The 24,291-nt window shown below is 50.5% G+C and overlaps 1 protein-coding gene across 2 annotated transcripts in view; it reads left to right on the top strand.

Moving 5' to 3' along the window:
• Nucleotides 1-14,439: 14,439 nt before the first annotated feature.
• The window catches only part of Ctbp2 (C-terminal binding protein 2), a 143,447-nt gene continuing 133,595 nt past the window's right edge, over nt 14,440-24,291 (top strand). The window contains exon 1 of one of the 2 annotated variants that reach the window (XM_077799190.1): nt 14,440-14,450. The gene's annotated coding sequence lies outside the window, so the exon portion shown is untranslated. Of the gene's footprint in view, nt 14,451-14,766; nt 14,940-24,291 lie in introns of those variants that run through there. The other variant, XM_026384296.2, reaches the window with a different exon arrangement.

Below are 24,291 nucleotides of genomic sequence, written 5' to 3'. Positions count from 1 at the left end.
TCCCCACCCACCTGGTGGACTGCTGCCCGCTTTAAAAGTCCTCTCAATACTGAAAAGTCATAGCACGCACAGGAAGATGGCCCAGCACACTTGTTAAGGGCTCCAACCTGTTGGCAGACCACTGGGTTAGACCCCTGCTCTAACCTTTAACTCTCCACTCCCCGTGGAAATGGACTTATTCCCTCTCTGCCTTAGTTTGTTAATCTGTAAACAGTAACAACTATTTTTTGAGGCAGAGTCACACTATGTTGCCCAGGCTGGTCTTGGCCTTGTGATCCTCCTGCCTCAGCCTCCTGAGTGGCTGGGATTACAGGTGCATGCCCAGCTAAAATGGGACCAATTATTAAACCCACACGTCATAGGAAGTTGCAAAGACTAAAGGGAGTGGTGCGTGGCAAGGGTTCAGTCTGTTCCTGGCACACAGTAAGTGCTTATGAAAGTCTGGTTGGTTCTGCTGACCATGATGATGACAGTAGCTCCTGGGCCACGGTCGATTTCACTGGCTCATCTTCACAGGGGAAGAGAGGGAGGCCAGAGAGGCTGCAATCCATCAAACCACGGGGTCAGTAGGAAGGCAGAGTCAGGAGCAGCACCCAGCTTGCAGCCCGAGCACACCCCACAGCTCCCAGGGGTGGCACCGTGTTAGTGTGTTGCCCAGGAACAGTTCCCCAGGCAGCCCAGCTGGGTGGCAGACAGGCAGACAGCAAGGCCTCACAGCCCAGTTTGTCTGTGCATGCAGTAGGCATTCAGCAGGTGCTCATACATGGATTTGCAAGTTTTTACTACCAGTGTCCAGTGAACAAGGCGCTTATTGAGGGCCAAGTCTGTGCCTGATTCTTCTTTGTCTGTCTAGTGCCTGGCAAAGGAACCTGGTATAAATTAAGTGCTTAATAAATATTTTATACATATTAATAATTAACATCTGAGGCTATTTATAAATAGCTCCGTGGGAAAAGCCCAGTTGGGATTATGGCCTGTGTCAGAAGTTAAATTCTCAGCTCACTTACAAAAGGCCATGTCAAAACATCTCTGCACTCCACCCGGGAAGTCTGGCTTTCCCATGAAGACCTCATGGTGTCACAGTGTGACTCTAAGGTGACACATGAACTGATTCCAGAGTGTTCTGCATTTCACCTTAAATAACTTCCACTCGTCTTCCACAGTGGGGAGAACTCTTCCCCCTAGCGGTGTGTCAGGTCACGGGACCTGGGAATGTGATCTTACTTGGAAACAGGGTCTTAGATGTAACTGAGATGTAACTGAGTCGAGGTGAGGGCAGGATTAGGGCAGGCTCTAATCCAATGACCTCTGTCCTTCTAAGGGTGAAGACAAGAATGTGTGCTCAGGTCCCAAAGAGAAGTCCCCACGGCAACTGAGGCAGAGACCGGAGCCCGCGTCCACAAGCCCAGGAACACGTGGGGAATGGCCATCGCCTGACCCTTGAAGGAGGCAAGGAAGACCCTTCCCCCAGACCCTCCAGAGGGAGCGTGGTCCTGCCCACACCTTGAGTCCAGAGTTCTGGCTTCCAGAATTGTGAGAGAATAAAGATGTGTTGTCAAGCCACCCAGTGTGTGGTGAGTTGTCCCTGCAGCCCAGGACACTAGCCGTTTCTGACACATGTGGTCCTGCATCTCATGTCAGTTCTGCTGACGGGAAAGTAGACAGGCGAAACAGGAAGCCACACTTGTCGCTGACTGAACTCCTACTATGTGCCAGGCCCTGGGCCTCGCGCTTCCTCGCTCATCCCCCTGTCTCCTATCAGCAAAGTAGACAGGCGAAAGTCTGCTGGACCGTCTTAGCACAGGTCCCCCAGAAGCAGAACCTCCGTCATGTTCTGGGTGCAGGAGAGTCCGTGTAGGGAGGGCAAGGGGCATTGGGAGCATTGAATGATGGTGGGAACTCTGAGAAGTTTCCTGAACACATTTCAGAGTTGCCTCTGCAAGGGCAGGAGCCCAGCATATTTCTCCCCCAGCTCCTGTCCCCACTAGTGACGGTTGCTTGCAAGTTTCCCTTCCCACCCGTGATCTCTCCTGTACTTCAGGACTGTCACAAATGCTGGTGAGTGGGATCCTCAGGTGCTGGAGAAGCCTCAGGGGTGGGTTGCAGAATATGGGGCTCTCTGTTTTGGAAGTATCTATGGACTGCAAGAGTGGACTCTGAGCTCTCGCGCCCCTGTCCACAGCCCCCACGCTGCAATCAGAGGTAGGTCAACCAGATGTGGTGGGGCAGGACCAGCTGGATAGTTGCATAGCCTAGTGCAAAATAAAGCATAAGGCCCTTGTTTAAAAAGTATGAAGAACCGGAGGATGGTGGTTGTAGAGCATTAAAGTAAACCTAGAGACTTTCTCAGCACGAGGCCTCTTGCACCTGCACAGATTGCAGCCTGGGAACCAGCCCTGGATGCAGGCCCAGGGGCATCCACTCTAAGCCCCTACCTGTGCCACACCCGGTGTTGAACAATCACACATGATGAATGACAGGCATTTCTGTGATGCTTTCTAACAATCCCATGACTGCTCTGTTCAGTGGGAGTGGATTTAGAGAAACATGGTTGCTTGCCATCTGAGGAGCACCAAGTCCACAGCAGGATGCCCACTCCAGGCCCGAGAAGCACTGCTGCCCAAACTAGACAATGTTCTCTTCTTGTGCAAAGTTTCCCCCACCCCGAGGTGCGGTTTTCCTGCCCGTCATCACCCACCCCTGGTTTGGCTGAGATTCACATGAACACAGGTTCTCTGCCTGCTCCGTATCATCTGCCAAAATGCTACAGATATAATTTTTCTTTGCATCAAGAAAACATTCATATGACATTTGAAAGTGGTTTGTCAAATCACTGGGCTTAGACTTCCATTGCTTTGTGAACAGTAACTTGGATGGGGCCCCTGATAGTTACACTCCTGGCTCTAAGCTGGACCCACCCAAAGGGAAGCAAGAAGTACTGCTGGGCTGGGGATGTGGCTCAAGCGGTAGCGTGCTCGCCTGGGTTCAATCCTCAGTACCACATACCAACAAAGATGTTGTGTCCGCCGAGAACTAAAAAATAAATATATAAAAAAAAAAAAAAAGAAGAAGTACTGCTAAGAAAGGCCAGCAGAGCCCGTGACCAAGAAATGCATCAAGCACATCCTGGATCCAGAGGCGCATCCTACAAAAGACATTTCAGGACAGTTAGGCAACTCTGCACATGGCCTGGGTGTTCACTGGTGCCTTTCAAACAAGTTCAGTGAAGAAACAGGTTTGTTTGTTTGTGTTTGTTTGTTTGTTTTTTATTGTCTCAAACTGATGCTTTTGTAAAATATAATAAAAAGTGAATTTCTAGGAAAATAAAATGAAAAATATACAAGACATAGTCATGGTGATTTTTATTATTAGATTCAATAATAATTCAATTCAACCTGTCACTTTTCTGCAAAGGTTTCTACACACTTGCTCTCAGTTTTTAAAGTCAGCTTGTTGTTCACCTGTAACAAATAGGGCAAGGTCAGCCACACAGAGTGGCTGTATGTAGGGCTGCACTGAGTTCACAGCCCTGGTGTTGAAAAGTACTGTTAATTTTCATAGGTGTGATAAGATATTAAGGCTTTTAGGACTTTCTTCTTTAAAAAATAAGCTAAAGTATTTGGGGGTTGTGTTAGCTTTCTGCTACTATAGTACCTGAGATGATCACCTATGAGAAGTGTTCTCTGATGGTTGGGGTTTGCTTTTTCTTGTTGTTGTTTGGTTTGGTTGCGCACAGACTCTGAGGCTCCACTCGATGCCTCACTGGCCTCAGTGCTTTTGGTTCTGCGGCAGGAATGAAGGTGGGGCAAGACCTCCAGGAAGAGGAAGAGGCGTGGTTCCCCCTACTCCACTAAGGGCATTCCCCAGTGACCTGAAGACCTCCCATGAAGCCCATCTCTTAAAGACCCCACCCCTCCCAATAGGGCTCCCTGGAAACCAGATTTGAACATACAGACTGGGGGGGGGGGCACTTATCTAGACTACTTAACATGCAGGGCGTTTGCAGCATTCTTTCAAATGGTTCAGGAAGCTGTTTCTCTATAGAGAGGGGGAAAGCTGAATTAAACATGCCTGGTACCAAGACATGGCCCCAACAGTCAGCAGCCTTGGGGGGCAGCATTCCTGTACTATGTAACTCAAATGTCCTATAGATTCAAAAAATCTTGAAATGAAAAGTTGGTGCATGCCAGGTGTGGTGGCGCACGCCTGTAATCCCAGCAGCTCGGGAAGCTGAGACAGGAGGACCACGAGTTCAAAGGCAGCCTCGGCAACTTAGCAAGGCACTAAGCAACTCAGTGAGACCCTGTCTCTAAATAAAATACAAAATAGGACTGCGGATGTGGCTCAGTGGTAGAGTGGCCTTGAGATCAATTCCTGGTACCAAAAAAAAAAAAAAAAAAGTTGGAGGGGTGGGTAAGACAACGAGCAGACCCTGCCTCGTTTTTTTCCGAAGCACAAATTAAGTGTGAGGGCAAGGGTGAGCCAGAGGTCGGGGGCTTTCACCTGTCCAATCCAGCAGCCCCACCTCAGGGACATGCAAGGGCCACGCCAGACCCAAAGGAAGTAGCCATGCTGTCTAGGGGCAGGAAGGGTGCCGTGAGCAATGTATTAGCAAGTGTGGTGTGGGCTCCCCTGGCCAGCAGCTGACCCCACAAATATGGGCCTGATTTGTAGATTTTCAGGGAAATGCAGGGTCACATGGATTTTTAAATTCTATTTTATTTTTTAGTACAGAGCTCCCCTGGGAGGACAGACTCTCAGTGAAGTAAGGTCTGTTAATTGGGTATTTTGCAGCCGATTGAACTGCAGCTGACTATCAGGAGCTTTAGACACTAAAACCAGTCTACTTGCGGCTCAATGATTTCCTTTGACAAGAGGGGTCTTTCCCCTAGTGCCCAGCTCCCAGGGAGTCCACCCACTCCATCTTTGTCCCACACTTGGCTATTGCTAGCGGTAACTCCCGCCCCCCACGGCCTCACCCCTGGTCCTTGAGTGACATCAGCAGCCTGCGGGACTCTGGCCTTAGTCACCATCGGTCACATGTCTGAAGGTCTGCCTGCACCAGCCTCCCCTGCTAGAGGAAAATTAACATTCCCAGGTATGGTCAACGCCAGACCTGTAAGGCAGCGGCCTCCCAGGAGGCCAGGGGGCCTTTGACATTCACGTTGGCTGCTACTTGACTCCAAAAGCTACTGGTGAAGGCTTCTAGGCTTTTCCACCCTGGGACCTGCTCCACGAGGACAGGGCCTGTTGGTCAGGTTTTCATCACTGGGAGTAAAATACCTGACAAGAACAACTAGAAGAAGAAAGGTTTATTTTGACTCATGGGTTCAGAGATCTCAGTCCATGGTCAACCGGCTCCATTGCTCTGGGCCGGGATGAGGCAGGACGTCATCATGGTGGAAGGTGTGGCAGCTGGTGGGCAGAGGAAGGCACCAGGGACAGATGTAATCCCCAAGGCCATGCTCCCCAGTGACCTACTTCCCCAGCCACACCCCACCCACCCGCACTTACCACCCAGTGGTCCATTCAAATCGTAAATCCATCAAGTGGATTAACCCACTGACAAGTCAGAGTGCTCCTCATCCAGTCTGTTCGCCTCTGAGCCTTGCTGCGCTGCCTGACCCAGGCGCTTCAGGGAGCCGTCCCCATCTGAATCTTCACAGGCCTGCCTCATCCAGTGTCTAAGTTCCTTTTCCAAGGGGGTTGACGAACAGTGAAACTGGAGGCTTAAGAACCCCTTGTACTCAGCTGGCCGTGTAGTGGCAGAGGGACCTGAGGTGCAGCACTCCTTCAGAACGAGGTACACAACCTGGACGGCTCCGTGCCATGAGGCCGTGATGCCTATTGTTCCAGCGGCAGCCGTTTTGAGCGCCGAGCTCTGTGTGACTGCATAGGTCACCCACCATCCCTGGGGGGCAGCCAGACCTACCCCTGGGCTCTCTAGAAGCTTCACCCTTCACACAGGAAACTGTGGAGTCCTAATCCCTGGGGTAAATTTTTGCTGCAAGGGTCCGGCCAGGCCAGGCTCAGAGCAGGCCCTCCTCCCAGTTCACTGAGTGGTCGTGCTTCTGAGTGGGTGTTTATTTCTTCCGGATGTTACATTACAGATTCATCGTGTCTGCGAATCTGCACGTCTGTTTTTGTTTTCCTAGGACCATGCAAACTGTTTTTCAAAGAATTCAGGCACTGTGTGTGTGTGTGTGTGTTTTAAAAATAAAAGTGATGGGTTTTTTGTTGTTGTTTTGTTTTATTTTGGTCCTGGAGATTGAACTCAGGGGCACTCAACCACTGAGCCACACCCCCAGCCCTATTTTGCATTTTATTTAGAGACAGGGTCTCACTGAGTTGCTTTAGCGCCTGGATGTTGCTGAGGCTGGCTTTGAACTCACCATCCTCCTGCCTCAGCCTCCAGAGCTGCTGAGATTACAGGTGATCTCCACCATGCCCGGTGAAAGTGATGGTTTTAAACCTAAATGCCAGTTTAATCCTGAATCTGTGAGAGTCTCCATCTGTACTCCTTACTGTGTAGGCTGTGAGCACAGGACTTTTAATGCATGGTTGAGAAGGGCCGCAGCATCTGTAAAGGCAACATGTACTCACTGATTAGAATTAATTATGAATCGTGTAGTGATTGTACTGTAGCCACAGTGAGCGCAGCTAGGCAGCCAAGCATCGAGGCAGGATCCTCCGCTCCCACCCGCCACCTCTGAGGACAGCACCCACGGAGAGCTCCAGCTAATCACGGTTCTGAAGTGAGCTGAACCCTGAACAGGGGAGACAGGTGAATGACAACCCAGTGAAGTCCGCTCCCAGGAACTCTCTGCAGAGACCCTTGAAATCCTCAAGTGCACATAACTAGTCCATTTTATTGCACAAAACAGTCACAATAAAAGTACCCACTATTATCTAGGGCCACTATCTTTTTCTCTATAACTGTTGCTTTCTGGAAATGAAAGAGAAGAGATAGGGAACAGAGCAGTAAGGACCTCAGTTAGAGGACTTTGATTGTCCCGGGGGACACACGCGGAACTGTGTCAGCAGACCTGTCCCATGGGCCTTTCATGGGTCCTTGGTTCCCTGAGACATCAAAGCCACTCCCAGGGAGGTAGAAAGCAGGAAGGAATCACAACATCCCGTTTAAAGCCTAAATAGAAGAAAAGAAGTCCTTATACTCAACACCCCACACTGGGGCTGCAGACCTCATCCTTCCCCATTCCTTAAAAAAAAATCATTTGGGGAGCAAAGGGTTTAGCACAATGCTGGGGTACCTGCCTAGTGTGCTCAAAGCCCTGAGTTCACTCTACAGTGCCTCAAAAAAAAATTTGAATTAATTTGGATTTATAGAGAAGTTGTTAGGATAGTAATAAGAAGGGCTGTGGCTGCAGCACAGTGGTAAAGCTCCTGGCTAGCAAGGGGGAGGCCCTGGGTTTGATCCCCAGCACAAGAACGCCGAGATGGCTCTCGCTGCAGTCCTTTTACCAAGGCCTCGTGCGCTCTGCTGTTCTCTATTCTATGCATATTATCATTTTCTAAACCTTTGCAGAGTAGGCTATATATTTCATTTCCTAAGCCCCTTTACTTTTGGAAATTATACAAATAATGAAACAAAATTAAGATTTAAAAAGTTAAAGATCACCCCAAATCCTACCACCGCAACACTAAGATGTTCAGTTGAAAGTCTTCTCATTCTCTTAATCCATTTGCATACATAACTTTTGTACAGCTCAGATCTCTTGAAATATATTCACTAAGCAACTGATCCATCCTGACATCAGGGTTCAGCTCACTTCCGAACCGTCTGTCTGTCTGTTCATTCACGCATGTATCCATCCATCCATCTACCCAGGAAATACCTCCTGAGCACCCCCCAGGGTCCAGCTCTACAGCACTGAACAAACCCTCTCTCAACTCCAGAGCTACAAATGTGACAATTGCCCTTGAGGACAATATCTGCCTCCTCTGAACCTCCTCTCCCAAGGGGAAAAATGTCCCTGGCCCTAACTCAGGAATATTGATATGGTTGGGTTTTACATGTATTTTATCAATTTCCAAAAAGTGCTATCCATGGTTACAGTAAAAACTTGTACGATGCTACAATTCATCAAAAGGCCAAAATGGAAATCAGAACTTCCTCAATACAGTTTCTTTTTAACTTTTTGTGTTGAACCTTTCCTTAATTTGTATTAAAAGGATAATTGATATTGTTTTCCAAGCACACGAATCTATGCACATATTTGTGATGCCTTTTCCAATGCCACAAACCAATCCTCTCCCATAACAAACAAAATCAGTTTTCAAAGAGGAAGGAGGATGTGGCCTTCTAAAATATGCCATTAGGGTGTAGCATCTTTGAGCGTTAACTTGACTTTGAGCCTCCCATGAGCCCCGGCAAAGAGGATCACTCCCGTGGTTTTAATGATCTTTCGGAGCAAACCCATCAGATCTTCAAGAGAAACGCACTTTGTTCTCTCTTGGAGGAGTGCAGAGCAGAGGTGATAGAAACCTCCAAGGTTTGATGGACTAGTTTTTACTGCCTTTCCCTTCCTCTCTGCCCTGCTTGTGGGTGGCAAGGGAAGAGACTGGATCGATGGCCAGTGATAGGAGTGCCCTCCAGGGGAACCCAGAAAGCACCCCAAAGTTAAAAGGTTTCCCTGGAGGTGGAGTGGCCCTGTCCTCGGGCTGTGGAAGGGGAGCCTATGGAGGACAGGCAGCATCTCAGGGTTAGTGGTGCCGGCCTAGTTAGTGGGGAGTGTCTGGGTCCCCAGGCAAAATGTCTCAGCCCTGGCTGTATAGTCAGTCACACCTGTGCCAGGTACACCCACCGTCAACCCTAAAGCTCTGGAGCTCCACCAGGCCACACTGCTGAACTGGAAAACTGGGACCCTCTCCTCCAATGCACTCCTCTGAATCCCAATCTGGGCACCCAGAAAAAGAATGCAGACTCTGGAGCAAGGGGAGACTCATTTTGATAGGGAGTTCAAACTGCATGCACCCCCCAAAGAGATGGAGGGAGCCAGGAGAAACAGAATCAAACCAGGGACTCTGAGATCAATTGGAATGCAGGGCTGGGATGTAATCCAGGGGTAGAGGGCTTGCCCAGCATGCACAAGGCCCTGAGTAGGATCCCCAGAAACGCAAAAACAAATAAATAATCAAACAAACATAAATAAATAAACGAATGGAGGCTTCTAGGCAGATAAGTTACATTCCCCAGAATAATAAAAAAAAGTCTTAGCCAGGCGTGGTGGCACATGCCTGTAATCCCAGTGATTCTAGAGACTGAGGAGGAGCATCCCAAGTTTGAGGCCAACCTCAGCAATTTAGCAAAAAGGAGGGGGTGGGGGCAGGCTGGGGATGTAGCTAAGTGGTAGAAACGCCTGTTCTATATACATCTGACTGCAGTGTGTCCGTTTCAAACTCATCTACACTCAAGAAATTTGATCAGGGGCTGGGGATATGGCTCAAGCGGTAGTGCGCTCGCCTGGCATGCGTGCAGCCCGGGTTCGATCCTCAGCACCACATACAAAGATGTTGTGTTCGCCGAGAACTAAAAAATAAATATTAAAAAATTCTCTCTCTCTCTTTAAAATAAATAAATAAATAAAATGCTTAAAACAGAGTGTAGAATGGGTGAATGGATGGATGGATGGATGGATATCATTCACCTCATTTAAAAAAAAATTTTTTTTTTAAAGAGAGAGTGAGAGAGGAGAGAGAGAGAGAGAGAGAGAGAGAGAGAGAGAGAGAGAGAATTTTTTTTTAATATTTATTTTTTTTTAGTTCTTGGCGGACACAACATCTTTGTTGGTATGTGGTGCTGGGGATCCAACCCGGGCCGCACGGATGTCAGGCGAGCGTGCTACCGCTTGAGCCACATTCCCAGCCCAAACAAATTTAAAAATAAAAATAAATAAAAACAAATAAAAAGAAATTTGATCAATGATAAGGTCTGAAAAAAAAGTAGTATTTGCTACTTAACTCGAACAATCAGAAAAACATGAATATCGATATTTCATAAGGAAAAAAAGCACTAGTTGCAAAGTTGTAAGTTCCATGTTATCTCTCCTTCCCAAATATGAAAGCATATGGGTTACTCATTCCCAGTTACTAAAAATTTACTTTCTGCTTTCTCATTATCATGGCTTTTTGTTATTGTTCCAAAATTGACCCTTAGGAGTTTTAAAGTCCACTATATCATGCCCATTTCTGTCTTTTCCGTTTTAACCAGTCTCTGACCCCACAATTCTTGGGCTTCCCCTGCCTTTAAAGATAAGATTGAAGACTCATTCTTAAACTATTAAATAAAGAAAAAAAAAACCCTTCAAGTAGGGTGATGCTAAGTATATGTTTCAAGATTAACTAGTCTGCCTTTTCTGGAGCTTTGCTGACAGTGCAGTGTAAAGTCCCCTTCTAGCTCGCAGGGGTGTCTGTGTTAGGACTGGCATCCAAGCCCAGTGCCTACTCATCAGCAGCACGGGTGGGGCATCATGTTCTGTCCTTGACTCTCAGTCTCCTCAACTGGAAAATGGTGATAATGCTGGAATTTCTCTTAAGGGGCTGCCATGAAGACTGAAGATGTGTCTCAGGTACGTGACACAGGGCTAAGCATGGTGGCAAGTCTAGAACAGTATGAGTTCTGCCACCTGCTGCTGTTAGGAGTTTTAAGACTCCCCTGTTTTTTGGGTCTGTCAATTCCATGTTGAAACACTAGAAATTCAACTTGACCAATTCATCAGATAGGAAGAGACCACTGGAAGTTCTGAAAACCAAACATATCCTATAGAAGTAATATACACAGACACCAATTAGTAAATGATATTTATTCTAAAAATTAACTGGCACTGGTTTTGAAACATTTTATTATCCTTTTTTCTTTATTGAAAAAATACTTTTAGACATAGCAATAAATATACAGCTAGGACATTTGTAAGACAAAGGTACTTTGTAACTTTCTTATGATGTGGTAAGATAAATGTGACATAGAATTTAAAATTTTATCCATTTTAAGTGCATGATTTAGTGACATCAAACATTCTCTCCTTTTTTTTTTTTTTTTTTTTTTTTGGTACCAGGGATTGAACTCAGGGGCACTCACCCACTGAGCCACATCCCCAGCCCTATTTTTGTATTTATTTAGAGACAGGGTCTCACTGAGTTGCTTAGTACTTCCTCATTGCTGAGGCTGGCTTTGAACTCGCCATCCTCCTGTCTCAGCCTCTGGAGCTGCTGGGATTACAGGCCAGAGCGGCGTGGCCCCGGGAAACATCAAACATTCTCAATACTGTGAAATCACCACCATTATTCATTCCCAGAACTTTATCATGATTCCAAAGAGAAACCCTGTGTCCTGGAGTAGTGACTGCCCATTCCGCTTTCCTTCAGCCCCAGTAATTGCTGTTACACTTTGTCGATAGCTTTGCCTATTCTAGTTCAGTGGAATGACACATTGACATTGTCTTTTTGGGTCTGGATTGTTTCACTTAGCGTGTTTTCAAGGCTCATTAGTATTGTAGCACCTGACAGAGTGTCATTCCTTTTTAAGACTGAATAATATTCCGTTGTGCGGAGGCACCGCATTTTGTTTATCCCTTGATAGATGTGGGTTGTTTGCACCTTTTGGCTATTGTGAATGTTGTTGCTATGAACATGGGTGTACATATATCCACTCGAGTCTCTACTTTCAATTATTTTGGGCACATACTCAGAAATGGAATTGCTGGATCATATGGTATTTCTATGTTTAACTTTCTGAGGTACTGCCAGGCTGCCTTCCACTGTGGCAGTACCATTTTACATTCCCACCAGCGATTCACAGGGTTCCTATTTCTCCACATCTTCATCAACCCTTGTTTTTTCTGCTTTGTTGATAATAGCCTTTCCAGTAGACAAGAAATGGTATCTTATTGTGGTCTTGATTTGCATTTCCCTAACGACTAGTGAAGCTGAACATCTTTTCATGTGCTTATTGGCCATTTGTATATCTTCCTTGGAGAAATGTCTATTGGAGTCTTTGCCCATTTTTGAATGGAACTCTTTGTTTGCAACATCTTTAAAAAAAAAAAAAGTCTGAAATAATTCATATGTTGGAGGCAACAGGCTCTGTATTTTAAAATGCAGGGTGTCAAGCTGAAGTGGGAAATAATTTTCAGCTCTGAGAAGGCCTTCTTTTTAATATTCTCAAAACAAAGAAGACAGTATTTTCTAAGGGAGAATTCAAATTTATAGAAGGCTCAAAAGTTGAGCAACTGATATGAAGAACCAACTGACTTTCTATGGTTTCTCAGGGAGGATGGACAACCATTCAGAACCAAAGATCTTCTGTGAAATAAGGAAGTAGAAATTCTTTATAATTATTATCGTTTATGTCCAAGAAACTCAGAGAAGCAGAAACTGGTAGCCCAGTAGCCTAGTGGTGGACAAAGCCAGTTATAACCAAGTCTTAAGCACCATGACCTTGAGGGGAAACTGCTGGTTAGAAGAGAGCCCTAAAGATAAGTCGGTGGGGACATAGAGTCACCAGAAGATGGAGACAACTGGGAGCACATGTCTGGGAATTCACCCATGGAACCGGAACGGCAGGCTCATAACTGGCCCATAACAGCCACATAACTGGCCTGTCTCCGTTAGGGCCAAGTAAAAAAAAAAAAAAAAAAAAAAAAAAAAACGTGCTTCGGACATCTTGTATGTTCCGTGATGCCATCAGAAACAGGAGATCTTCAGTCCAGTACTTCCAGTTTGATTATAAGGCAAATCACAGAAGCCACGGCCCCACACGACCCATCGCACAGGGGGCATCTGGAAGCGCTTTGGCAACAGGCAGAGATGGATTGGGAGGCCTGGAGCAGGGCTGCTGTGGGAGCAGCGAAGGGCTCCGCGGTTCCGTGACCTCTTTGCACCCCCCTCCCCGCCCCCCCCCCCCCCCGGCCCGGCCTTGGCAGTAAGTTTCTTTGGTCACATAGGTTGAGGGTCCTCAGGTTCAGAGGAAGCCAAACCACGCGCTTCGTTTCACTTGGTCCAAGGAATGGCCGTCCCCGACTTCAAAGGCCAGACCTCAGACTCCTCCCCGCGCCTTTCCTGCTCAACGTCTCAATCCAGCTCCTAACATCTCAATACGGGTTTTACACAAATCAAGTCAAGGGCTCTGTGCAGCCCCCACAGGGGTTCTTGGACGACGCGCTGAGGACTCAGGGGATCATATCAGAGTTTGGGGGGCCCTGGGGCGCAGGAAAAAGAGCCTCCCCATTCCGCACCGCTGGTTCCCTTCCGGAGAAGGAGCTCGGATGTTGCAGGTCACGGGCACGGAATCCAGTCCAGGTGCTGTCTGGCCGAGAGCGGCCGCTGGGCCCAGATCCGTATTTGGTGTCCAGATTCCAACAGCAGGACGTCAGGACGGCGTGGGCTTGGGGTAGCGAAAGAGCGCCGCGCAAGCCCGGGACCCCGACCCCTGGACCCTGGGCAGCAGCGCGCATCGGTCCCGTGAGGCCTCGGGATCCCGTTCAAGGCAAGGCTTTAAAAATAGCTCCGGCGAGATCCAGGCAACAGGAAGGAACATTTTTTTTTAATGTGTAAAAATGTTTTGCTTCTTGTGGAGAACACACCGTTGCAAGTTCCAGCACATGGGGCCCTATCCCCGCGCACCCTCAGCCTTCGCCGCCTCTCTGGCACGGCCTCCGGAATCTGGATTTGGGGAGCGCAAGTGCCCCCTGTGGCCGGCCCTCGTCTGACCCCGCGGGCCTGAGAAGGCAGAAACCGCCGGCGCGGGGCCCAGGAGGAAGTTGGAATCGCCGGGCGGGGACAGGGGCAGGTCGGCTCCGGGGGCCTGGAGGGGGCCCTATAGGTCCGGGCCATCCCGGGGATCTGCGCCGAGGCCCGCCCGGACTCGCGTCCTCCCACGTGGCCGACAGCCTGCGGCCCCACGTGGAACCGGAGGAGAAGGAAGGAGGGAGAGGGGAGCCCGGACTCCAGGCCGCAGCCCCTGGACCCCCGCCCTTGCTCCTGCGGCCCCGAGCCTCCCCAGAACCTTGCGGGGGTGGGGGGCAGGCCGGGGAGTGCCCGCCGCGCCAGTGTGCACTTTCGCTCAGCCACTAATCCCCCGAGAGAGCCGATTTGTAGTGAGGAGTATCTGTAGGGGGCGAGACCGGCCCATGTGGGGTTGTGTCATTGGTTTGCAAAGAGAGACCCCGCCTTTGCCCAAAAAAAAAAAAAAAAAAAAAAAGCGAGGAGTGAGCGAGCGGCGACCCTCACCTCGCCTCCCGCCTCGCTCCTGCGCAGCCTGCAGGCTTCGGGAGACGCGGTCCGAGCCGCTTCTTTCCCTTTCCTTTTCTCTCGGCTTTCCTCCTCCTTTCCCGGAGGAGAAAACAAATAAAGAAGAGCAAATAGCCGGGAGGCGCTCTGCATCCAGGACGTTCCCTCCCCCGATCCAAGTTGGAATCAGCATCCTCTTGGGGGTGAGCGCGGCGCGGGGCGGGCGCCGGCCGGGGACCCCCAGTGCAGCCCCCGCCCGGCGGGCGGGCTGGCGGGAGGACGCGCGGCCCGGACTAGGGGTGGGGGTGATCGGGAGCCGGGTGGGCGGAGGAAGGGGGTGGGGTGGGTGGGGAAGTAGGAAGAGGCTTGGCTGCGAGGGGAGGAGGAGGAAGGGAAGGGAGGGGTAGGGCGGGAGGGGGAGGGGCGGGGAGCTGGAGAGATTAAGTTTTTGTGTGTGTGTCCCTGTGTGCGTGTGTCATTTTAAGGTGGCTCGGGAGCGGCCCGGAGGAGCCGGAGGCGGCCCGAGGAGCGAGGGACGGAGCCGGGAGCCATGCCGCTCTGAGGGGGGGCAGCACAGCCACCGCCACCGCCACCGCCGCCGGGTGGGGTGGGAGGGGCGGGAGCGCCGCCGCCGCCGCCGCCGCCTCCCGGGTGGGCGCCCTTCGCGGTGGACGCCGGCGGCCCTGGACGAGGTAAGGAGGACCTGGGGAGGGGGGAGGGCTGGGGCCGCCGCCGCCCCCGCCTCACCTGCGGCGGCGGGCTGGGGGCGCCGTGCCCGCGCCTCACTGCGCCACTCCTGGAAGAGGAGGAGGAGGAGGAGGGCGAAGGACACCGAGCCGGCTTCCGAGGACATCTTTGGTCCGCGACCCCGGCCCGGGTTTCTCCTCGGCGCCCGGGGGTGGATGCCGGCCCGGGGTCCCCGCCTGCGGTCCCCCCGCCACCGATTGCGCCCGCTGGTCGCGTTTGCGCCAGGATTTTTGTTGTGATGAGAGTTGATGAATGCGAAGTAGGCGGTCACCTTCCTTCCCATCAGGATTGGAAAAAAAAAAAAAAGGAAAGAAAAACCCGGAGCGCAGCGGCGTCCGGAGGGCAGCGGCGGCGGCGGCGTCTCGGCGACGGTTTCCTAGGCACCCCCGGCTCCTGCCCCCCGAGCCCGGTGGGTGCGCGTGCGGGGGCCGCGGGCGACCCTGGCGGAGCGCGCGGCGCGCCGCGGGGACAATACGGCCGGATCCCTGGGGACCAGGAGTCCGAGCACGCCGGGGTGCGGCGGGCCTTGCGCCTGCGAGGCGAGTGGGGGGGTGCAGAGAGGTGGGGGTCTGCGGGGAAGTCGGGGCGCGCGCGACTCAGGCCCCTGGGGGCGCGGCCCCTGCCTGCCCGGGATCCCGCGCGGCGCCCAGAGAGCGCAAGTGAAAGACCGGGAAGGAGACGAAGTGGAACCCTTTTGTTTTGCCAGCCCGGCATTGTTGGCTCCTCCGGGCAGCCGGGCCACATCTGCCGCCGCCGCCGCAGCAGCAGCCGCCGCCACTGCCGCGCGGGGCTCGGCCCGCCAAAGTCGCGACGGGGCGGGGGGCCTGGGCGGGCCGGGCGGGGGCCGGGCGGGCTGGGCATTTCCTCTGCCCGGCCGCGCTCCCGCGGGCACCACTTCCTTCTCGCCACCCGCCGCCGGGAGCCCGGCCCGCCCGCCTCCCTCACCTCCCCCGCCCGGGCCGCACTTTTCGGGTGGGGCGAATCAAAAAGAAAAAGTTTCGCAGGAGGGGCTGGCTGGGGCGCGCCCTGGGCGGCGGGGACTCAGCGCCGCGCAGGGACAGCCGGGCCGCGGCGGTCGCCTCCTTTTCCTCGTCCTCCGCGGTGCCGGACGGCCCCGCGCGGCCAAGGGGAAGCGCCTTTCTTTCTCTTCCCCGCTCTCTCCCCAGTGCCCGGGGCGAGTTGGGCAGTGGAGCGCCGGAACCGGGGCGCGCCCAGGCCTTTCTCCTACGGGAGGCCCAGCAGCGTGGCGGGTCGCCTGCAGCCCACGCTGCGCCCTGGGGCTGGGAGGCCGCGGGCCCAAGAGCTCAGCGCGGTCACCGCGGGCCGCGCCGAGACACTCGCGCGCGCACACTCCCTCCAGTGGCTTGCTTTCCGCCGGCGACGATGGTCGCGGACCCGGAGAGCGTGCGCGCGCGAATGTTTGTGGTTATCCCTCCCACCCCCGTACTTTTCCGGAGGCGGCCCAAACAGCAGTTGGCTCCTGGGGACCCCACGTTTAGGATTCTATAAGGGAGAAGAGGAATTTTTTTTTTTTCGTAGAAATTTCCGCTTGCCTGCGCGCTCGTGGTGGAGGCTGCTGGCAGTGGCCTACGTCGCCACGCCGGGCTCCCTTTCCCTACGCGGGGTAAACAGATCTTTATGTTTCCCCATTTTTTCTTTAAAGATTGGAGATCGGGTTAAGTTCTTAGAGAGTCAGATGCGAGTGGCTTGAAGGGTAGACAAGAGAATTCTATAAATATGCATTGGGAATTTAAAATGCTAAATGCCTTATTTGCAATTCTGTTGGATATTCTAGAGACTGGTATATTTTTATCTGATATGGATAATTTTGAGGGGACGTTATATTTGAGGGAAGTTTACAAAGTGATTTCTTTCTGCCTTCTAAACTTTTTGACTAAATACATCCACTATCGAACCACTCTCAAAGAAAATATTCTTTCTCTACTCAGTGCTGGGGTTCAAGGACAGTTTTAAAAGTACCCAGTATTTGGCCCCTAAGATTGGTTTGCTGCCTGCGGTTCTCAAAAGTAAAACTAGTTCTCATCCACTTCGGAGAATTCTGTTTTGAAATCTTAATAAATAAAGTATTTTACATTTCGAAGTAATGGGACTTTAAAGGATCTTGTGTTTATAATCACTTGATTTCGAAGAGTACTTCTTACAGCAATTACAAAGTAATATTTAAAATGCTAATTCAACATTTTCAGTCAGCAGCTTTAATATTGAAACAAGGTTTCTTTTTATTTTTCTAAGTAGCAGGGACTGTATCTTAAAGTTGAAACACTGAATATCCTTTTGTCTGGCTCTGACACTCTCCTGGAAAAACCCCCAGTGCCCTTTTTATTGCCCCCCAAAGAAAAGTTAATGAGATGCTAGGTTTGAAGCAAGGAGGCCCTCCCTCCTGCAAAATATGCTTACAGTTGCCATCGAAGTTGGATGTTCGCCGTGAATGCACTTGCCTTTAATGAAACCAGTTTAATCGTTCACACTTGATCAAGTATAACATGACCAAACAAAGGAAATAAGCCAGCATATTTCTGTAGAGCACTGAAGGGTTTAGTGTAAGTGTTGATGTTGGGTCACCCCTCCCCCACCCTGCCCCAGAGGGTCGAAGGCAAAGGGATTTATGGCGTTGATTGGTTTTCTGTGCCCCAGGGGTAGGGAACCCCAGTTCTGTCCCTATGGAAAGCAGTGATTAGAGGGAATTAGGGTTTGGCGCTTGTTTTGAACCTGACAAGGTGCTTTTTGGTTTCTTTTCCTGCTTGGGAAGACACTTAACTTGGGATATGTTCCACCCTCCCCCCTTTAATGGCACCTTAATAAGGCAGAGGGGAAGGTGGTGTGCTCTGCAGACTGAGCTTGGCCTCCTGAGTTATTTACGATTTCATTTGGGATCTTTGAAACTAACTCCTGAATGGGTGCTCTCTTGGGGGATGGGCAGGGTAACTTAGCTGTGACTGAAAAAAAAAAAAAAAAACTCTTTGTCCCCAAAATGCATTTCTTTGCTAGGCAGGAGTTGCAGTTTATGTGCGATATTTAGTCATTGTCTTATGAAGGAATATTAGCAAAGTATGTCTAAAAGTTAAGAAAGTAAAAAGTTTGGCTACTTAAAAACAAACACTAACTGCCATTGTAAAAACACACCACCGGTGACATATTTTGGCCTTTTAAGACTCAGGCACACCTGTTCCTGTCCCACTGAGTTGAGTTTGCTTTCCCTGGCATTGTTAATCTGGCCCCACACACAAGATGAAACAGTAAAACTTGCTAGCTGAATAATTATTAACTAGTTCATCAGTTGCCTTTTCAGGGAATAATCAATAACTTCACTCTTGACTTCAAAAACTCCAAACAGAAATGTTATTCCTAAGGCTGGAAAGTGTTTTAAAGAGAGATTAAGTAAAACAAATAGCAACAACAAACAAAACTGCAAAGCCAACCTGCAACTTTTCTGGTCTTGAAGCTGGTGAGTGGACTGGGTGTCCACTGAAGGAGAAGTGGACTGGATTTAAGAATGGGAACAGCGTGGGGAACTGTTAACATACTAGGAGAAGGGGAGCTCAGGGTGGCTCATGTTATTTGAAATTCTTGAGATTCACTTATTAAAGAGGAAAAGGACAGAAAAGGACAGCTCTCAGGGAGGGGCCCTGCTGAGATTCAGCACAGGAATGCCATTTGCCAAAGGATCACCAACATCATGAATCATTTTTGAAGGCAAAGTTATACCCTTTGCACCTAATGCTTTCCCTAAATGGAAAAATTTTAAAGAGTTTACAGCAGCAATAGAACGGTGGCCCCAGTTGTCATTTTTTACCACTGTCATTTCAATATAGAGAGGCTGTCATCATAATGTATGAGAGTGCAACCTGGGTCCCTCTGTTAATAGTCTTTCCATCAGTGAAAAGCAGCAGCCAAGTGTCCCGGGTCCCTGATACCAGCCACAAATAGGTATTCATGCAGCACATGGTTGGAAAGGGAAATTTATCCACTGGGCAGGGCACAACTCAGGTAATATTTCTAAGTCTGAGGGATCATTCCATTACAGAGTGTGGAACACATTTTGTAGTAATTAAAAAATGGGAGCACAGTTTCATCCTTTACAAAGAAGTCCTTGTCCTTAACAGAAGTGACCCTATTTGGTGAAATGTCAGGGTATCTTATTCCCCAAGAATCTTCCCTGAGAATTGCTAACTCAGGAATGCTTGTGAAGATGCGGCCTAGTGAAAAGTTTTGGTAGGCACTTCAGTGCTGGATGATGAACTCTCCCAGGCTGCTGCCTGGGCAGGTATCAGGTTTCCCCTTTACAGCTGGTAAGCCTACCCTAATTTTCGGGGCTGCAAATTAAAGTTACAGCACTCCTGGAAAAAAAAAAAAAGGTGAAATGCAAGGCTTCTCCCTAGGCCTGTCTTTTGAAGTTAATTTTTATTCAAGTCTGGGTTTGATAGACTGTGTATCAAAGACTTCTGAAAGGATCTCCTTATCTCCAGGTTTGGAAAATTATATTTAATAATTGCTCAAAACTTCAGAAACACTTTTAAGGTATTCAGTGGTTCTTTTGATCGTGATTTAATGGAAAGCATCCAAAAGCCATCAATGTGATTCTAAAGATATTCACAAATTAATGTTTCGGCATAATCCAGAGTTTGCTTTTAGCTGTCATTATTAATGTTTAAGGCCTAAATTATGGCTGCACTTGGGCATTCAGAACTTTGCCTGTGAAAAGAAGGGCTTTGCACATTGTGTAAAAAAGGGGGATTCACAAATGAATACAGAATGTACAATGGAGAGCGAGCCGGGCCATTGTTTGTGTGGAATGTTGACAATGAGAGCCAAGGGGCAGTTGCGCCTCCATTCTCACTGCTGGAGAACAGAACCCCGGGAGCTGCAGGCGGGGTGGGAACCAGCCTGGCATTCATCTGCTTTGGCCGGGCATGGAAATTTGGACTGCCTCGCTTCCAGAGTTTTTCTTAGAAGGTGGTCTTTCTGGACTGCTAGGGAATGTGTGCTTCCTCTTTTCAGTAATCTGGTTTGTTGCTGTTGCTTGTTTGGACTTTTTGTGTGTTTGCTTTTTGAGGAAAGATGCCAAAAGCAAATAGTACTGTTCTTCCAGGAAAGTGGGAAAAATCAAACTTTTTTCCCCCTAGAAATTTGAGTGACAAAGTAATATTCAGCACCCAAAGCTGAGGCATCTCACGTCCCAGGAAGAAGGTGTGTTTATTTTTATTTTTTCTCACTTTGAAGTAGTGCTGTTTGCAGTGTCAGGGAAAGTGTCCTGCCTGCTGCCCTTTCTAAAACTCCTTTATCTCTCTTCTCCACTCAAAGCCCTCTCACTTCCACCCGGAGAACCTAGGGCCAGCAGGAGCCAACCAAGGGTCCCACCCAGATGATATGCATGCCTACCACCTTCTCTTCACCCCCCACCTAAGCGAGATTGGCCTAGATAGCTGAACATTCTTGAGACCATCACCTCTTCTGCTGTTTAGCCACATACATTAGTTTAGAACTCTGGGGGCCAGTGGCCGTTTCTCCATGTACCTACCCTAGCCCATGCACCTCATTATCTAACAGTCCTTTAGTGAGTGTTTTAGAAATGATCTGCTTTAGTTGTTTACCTAACAGATGATTGCCTAAAATGGGCTCAATATCCACAAAAATTGTGATTAAAAACAGTTGAGTTCTTATTACTGGGGCAAGTGGTGATTTTGGTTTTATGGGGAATTGTGACTTGTGTCCTACGTAATATTACCCAAAGGTCATTTGGTGTTTAGAGGATGTTAACCCTGAATAGCTGCTGTTTCCTGAGCTGGTGGTCAGGCTCACTTTGGGATCTGTTGGCCTCTGAGTCCAGAAAAGTCCTGGGGGTTGGGGAGGGCATTGCCTTTCAACCATTGTGGTTCTAAAAATCCTTCTCATTGTAAGTAAAATGCAGAAAGAAAGCCATGCTTCTTCTTTAAGTCATTCACTTCTACTCCATTCAAAATCAGCCCTCTAATAGCAGAAATGTGCTCCTTGCATTAAGACCAAGCCCTCCAGTGGGAAATGGTGACCCTCTCTGTCTCCTCCCAAAGCGCTTGGGAGAACCATTGGAAAGACTGTGGACATAGATGGGCATGGGGGTCTTTCCCCAGTGCCAGGCACCTAATTGCAGCTGTGCTGCCAACCATGCCTGAAATCTGGCCTCCTGCAGTCTGTCCCAGCCCAGGACAAACAAAAACTTCATTATTGGAGGCACGGAATCCCAGGAAGTTTCTCTGGAAGGAACCCAGGAAGTTTTCTCTGGAAGGAACCATAGACCTAAATCAGAGGTCAACTTCTCTGCTTAATGGGATATTTTTTTCCCCATTATGGCAGTTTTAAAGTCTCACCTCAGTGTTGAGGCTAGCCAAGAGTTGTTGGAAGGGGCCTGAATCAAACCAGGAAGTGACAGTCTTGTACCTGCTCCAGATGTGTGTGTGTTGGGGGAGGTGAGGAGGGGGATGGGAGGGGAGAGGCCTGAGGCTGCTGAGCTGCCAGAAGTTCTTTGTTGGAGGGGGTGAGGTGTGTACCTTTCCTTGTAAACGAACTCTGAGCTGTGGCTGTATTGCTGACTGGTGGTCTCAGTGTGATCTGAGTGGAAGTGCAAACTGCTTATCCTCTTATTCAGGCCCAAGTGGGCCTGAGGAAGAGTAGGACAGTGCCTACTCACTTATTTGGGTCCTGGATGTCCTATACTGTTGCCGTAAGCTCCCGCAGAAGTAAGGCCAAAGCAACCATCAGGCAGGGTCTGAGAAAGCTCTGAAAACCACCTTCCTGGAACAGTTGAGGGTGCGGTTCAACCTGGAGTAGACCCCTGGCCTCTGCCGGGCCACAATTTCCCTGGCTTAGCCACGTGGCCTGGCTTTGCTCTGAGGAACAGTACTGGTGACACAAGGGAGGCCTAGCTGGTGGAGCTGCCAGGCCAGACAGGCTGCGTGGGCTCCTCCCAGAACTGGCAAAGCTTGGCTGACCGCTGGGGTTCTGTGTGGACCAAGGCTTTCCAAACAAAGGAGACCCGGATGGAGGCACAAGCTTGGGGACACCTGCCTAGGAGGACAGGCCACATCTTCTTCTCAGTGCGGGTGACAAATAACATTAAACGTTCCCCTCTGCCTTCTCTAGATGTTGAGAGGTCTTCAAGTGAGGCTCAAACGCCCAGTGCACGTGGGTGAATTGGAGTCCCCTACCTATGTTTCAGGTTACAGGAGAGAGGTCATTTCGGGAGAGCAATGGGTAGTGTATTTCACTGGACAGATATCAGTATGCACCTAGGTGCCCACAAGTAAAATCTGGGAATGGTTTTGATCTTGAAAAACATTTCACGGCCATTAATCCTCCTGCGAGCTGGGTAAATAAAGTAATCCGTGTTTTCAATGCGAGGAAGAAAGACTGAAAGAGGCTGGTTTCTGTCTTGTTTCAGTGGCGCCCAGTTTGGAGGGCCTGGGACCGCGGGAACCCCTGGGTCGAAGTGGGGGCGCGGAGGGCGGAGGGGCCTGGGTGAAGGCCACCGCACCGCTGGCCGCGCCGCACTTGGAGGGGGCGGGGTCTGGCCGAGGTTCCCGGGCTGCGCCTCCGCCGCGCTCCCCGGACCTGCCGGAGCTCGGGCCTCCCGCGACCACGGCCTCCTGCGTCGGGGCATCCTGGGGCCGGGGTTCCGCGACTCCGGGCCACCCCGGGCCGCAGGTGGGACGTCTCAGGGGCCCGCGCACCTGGCGGCTCAGCCAGCCCTTCCGGGCCCGAGCACCTGGAGGCCCCGCCCCCGCAGGCCCGGTACCTGGCGCGCGCGCCCCGCCCCCTCCGCGGGCGGCGGTACCTGACACCCCCCGGAAACGCCCCTCCGCTGCGGTCGCCTTTTCACGTGTAAATCGGAATCGCTTCCCGCCGCGGGGAAGTCATTGAGAGGGGGTGGAAATGGTCCCTGCCCCTGCGCTCATTTCCTCCTGCCTCCCGCAGGCCTTTGTGCAGGGCTGGCATCCCGGGCGGTGGGGGTCGGGCTCCACGAGGGCCCACACCAGCGGGGGCCCCTGGGCGGGGATTGGCGCCGCGGGACGCCCAAGTGGCCTGGGTACCCAGGACTGAGCCTCACAGGAGCCAGGTACCCGGCAGGACCCTGTTCGGGCCATCCCCGCTCCAGTGATCGCGGCCTCCGATGCCCCAGACCTGTAGTCTTGGTGTCCCTGGCGCCTCTAGTGGACTTTTGCGGAGGTTCGTTGATTGACTGAGCGATCGTGATCAATTGCCAGCAAACGGTAAACAGCGGCATCTTTAAGACCAGGCGGGTTTGTATCCCGTGGTTTGGGCAGTGTCTGGAGTCGCAGTTCCCGATTCTGAGTATTTTACTTGTACTATAAAATAGTGCCGTGGTGCGGGAAACTGCGCCTGCTGCTGTAGCAGGTGTATATGCAGGAAGCTGTACTGTTAACTCTGTGTGGCAGCTCTTGGATACTTGGAGCCTCCGGACTCTTGCCCAAGCACTAAGTGGTGAGGCCTGCCCAATGCAGGCCTTTTCATTTAGCCTGCATCTCCTTGGAGGAATTTCTGTTTGCCTTTCTACCCTGTGCAGACTTTATTTGGTTCCCTGCCGGCATTTAAATATGTTCACCAACTTTTGCTGAAGTAACATTGTAGCGGGCAGCCATCGGGCGCTTACTTGGTATCAGTGCTTCGCTTGCTACGTAACTTGGTGTGTGCCGTGGAGTTTGAGGTTCACAAGAGTGACGCCAGACAGGCACTTTCAGGTGACTGTCCAGGACCCAACCCACTAAAAGTGGCGGAGCTGGGATTTGAACAGGGTTGTTGGAAGAGGGTGGGAGAGAGTTGGCAGGACTCCCTGGTGGGAGAACTGTGGGTTCTGGAGCCTTCTTCTGGGTTCTTTGCCCCCTCTCACCCACTGGATCCAAGTAGAGGGAGAGGTGAGGAGGGTTGGGCTGGGTTGAGCACCTAGCAGACATGTGTCCGCAAGATTGAAATTCTCATCTCAGAAGGAAATATCTTTCTCCTGATTTTTTTTTTTTTCTCCCCAGAGCATATGGAGCTATAAGTTCAGCTAGTTTTCTGGTTAGGTCTGTTTGTTAGAATATCACGGTCTAATGCCACGGAGGGCTTTCTAGATTGTTTCCAGGCCAGTTTTAGATTCACTGTACTTTGGGGATGAATGTTCAGAACACCAAGGCTTGTGATCGGGACCCTCTGCCAGGCCTGGTAGGCAGAGTTCTCACTGGCTTTGTGGGGAGAGAATTCTCTGGATTCTCACTGTCCGGCCAGTCAAGACTCCAGCCTCAG

Source organism: Urocitellus parryii, chromosome 5, assembly GCF_045843805.1.
Source record: "Urocitellus parryii isolate mUroPar1 chromosome 5, mUroPar1.hap1, whole genome shotgun sequence".
NCBI lineage: Eukaryota > Metazoa > Chordata > Mammalia > Rodentia > Sciuridae > Urocitellus > Urocitellus parryii.
This window is presented reverse-complemented; position numbering and strand designations above follow the sequence as displayed.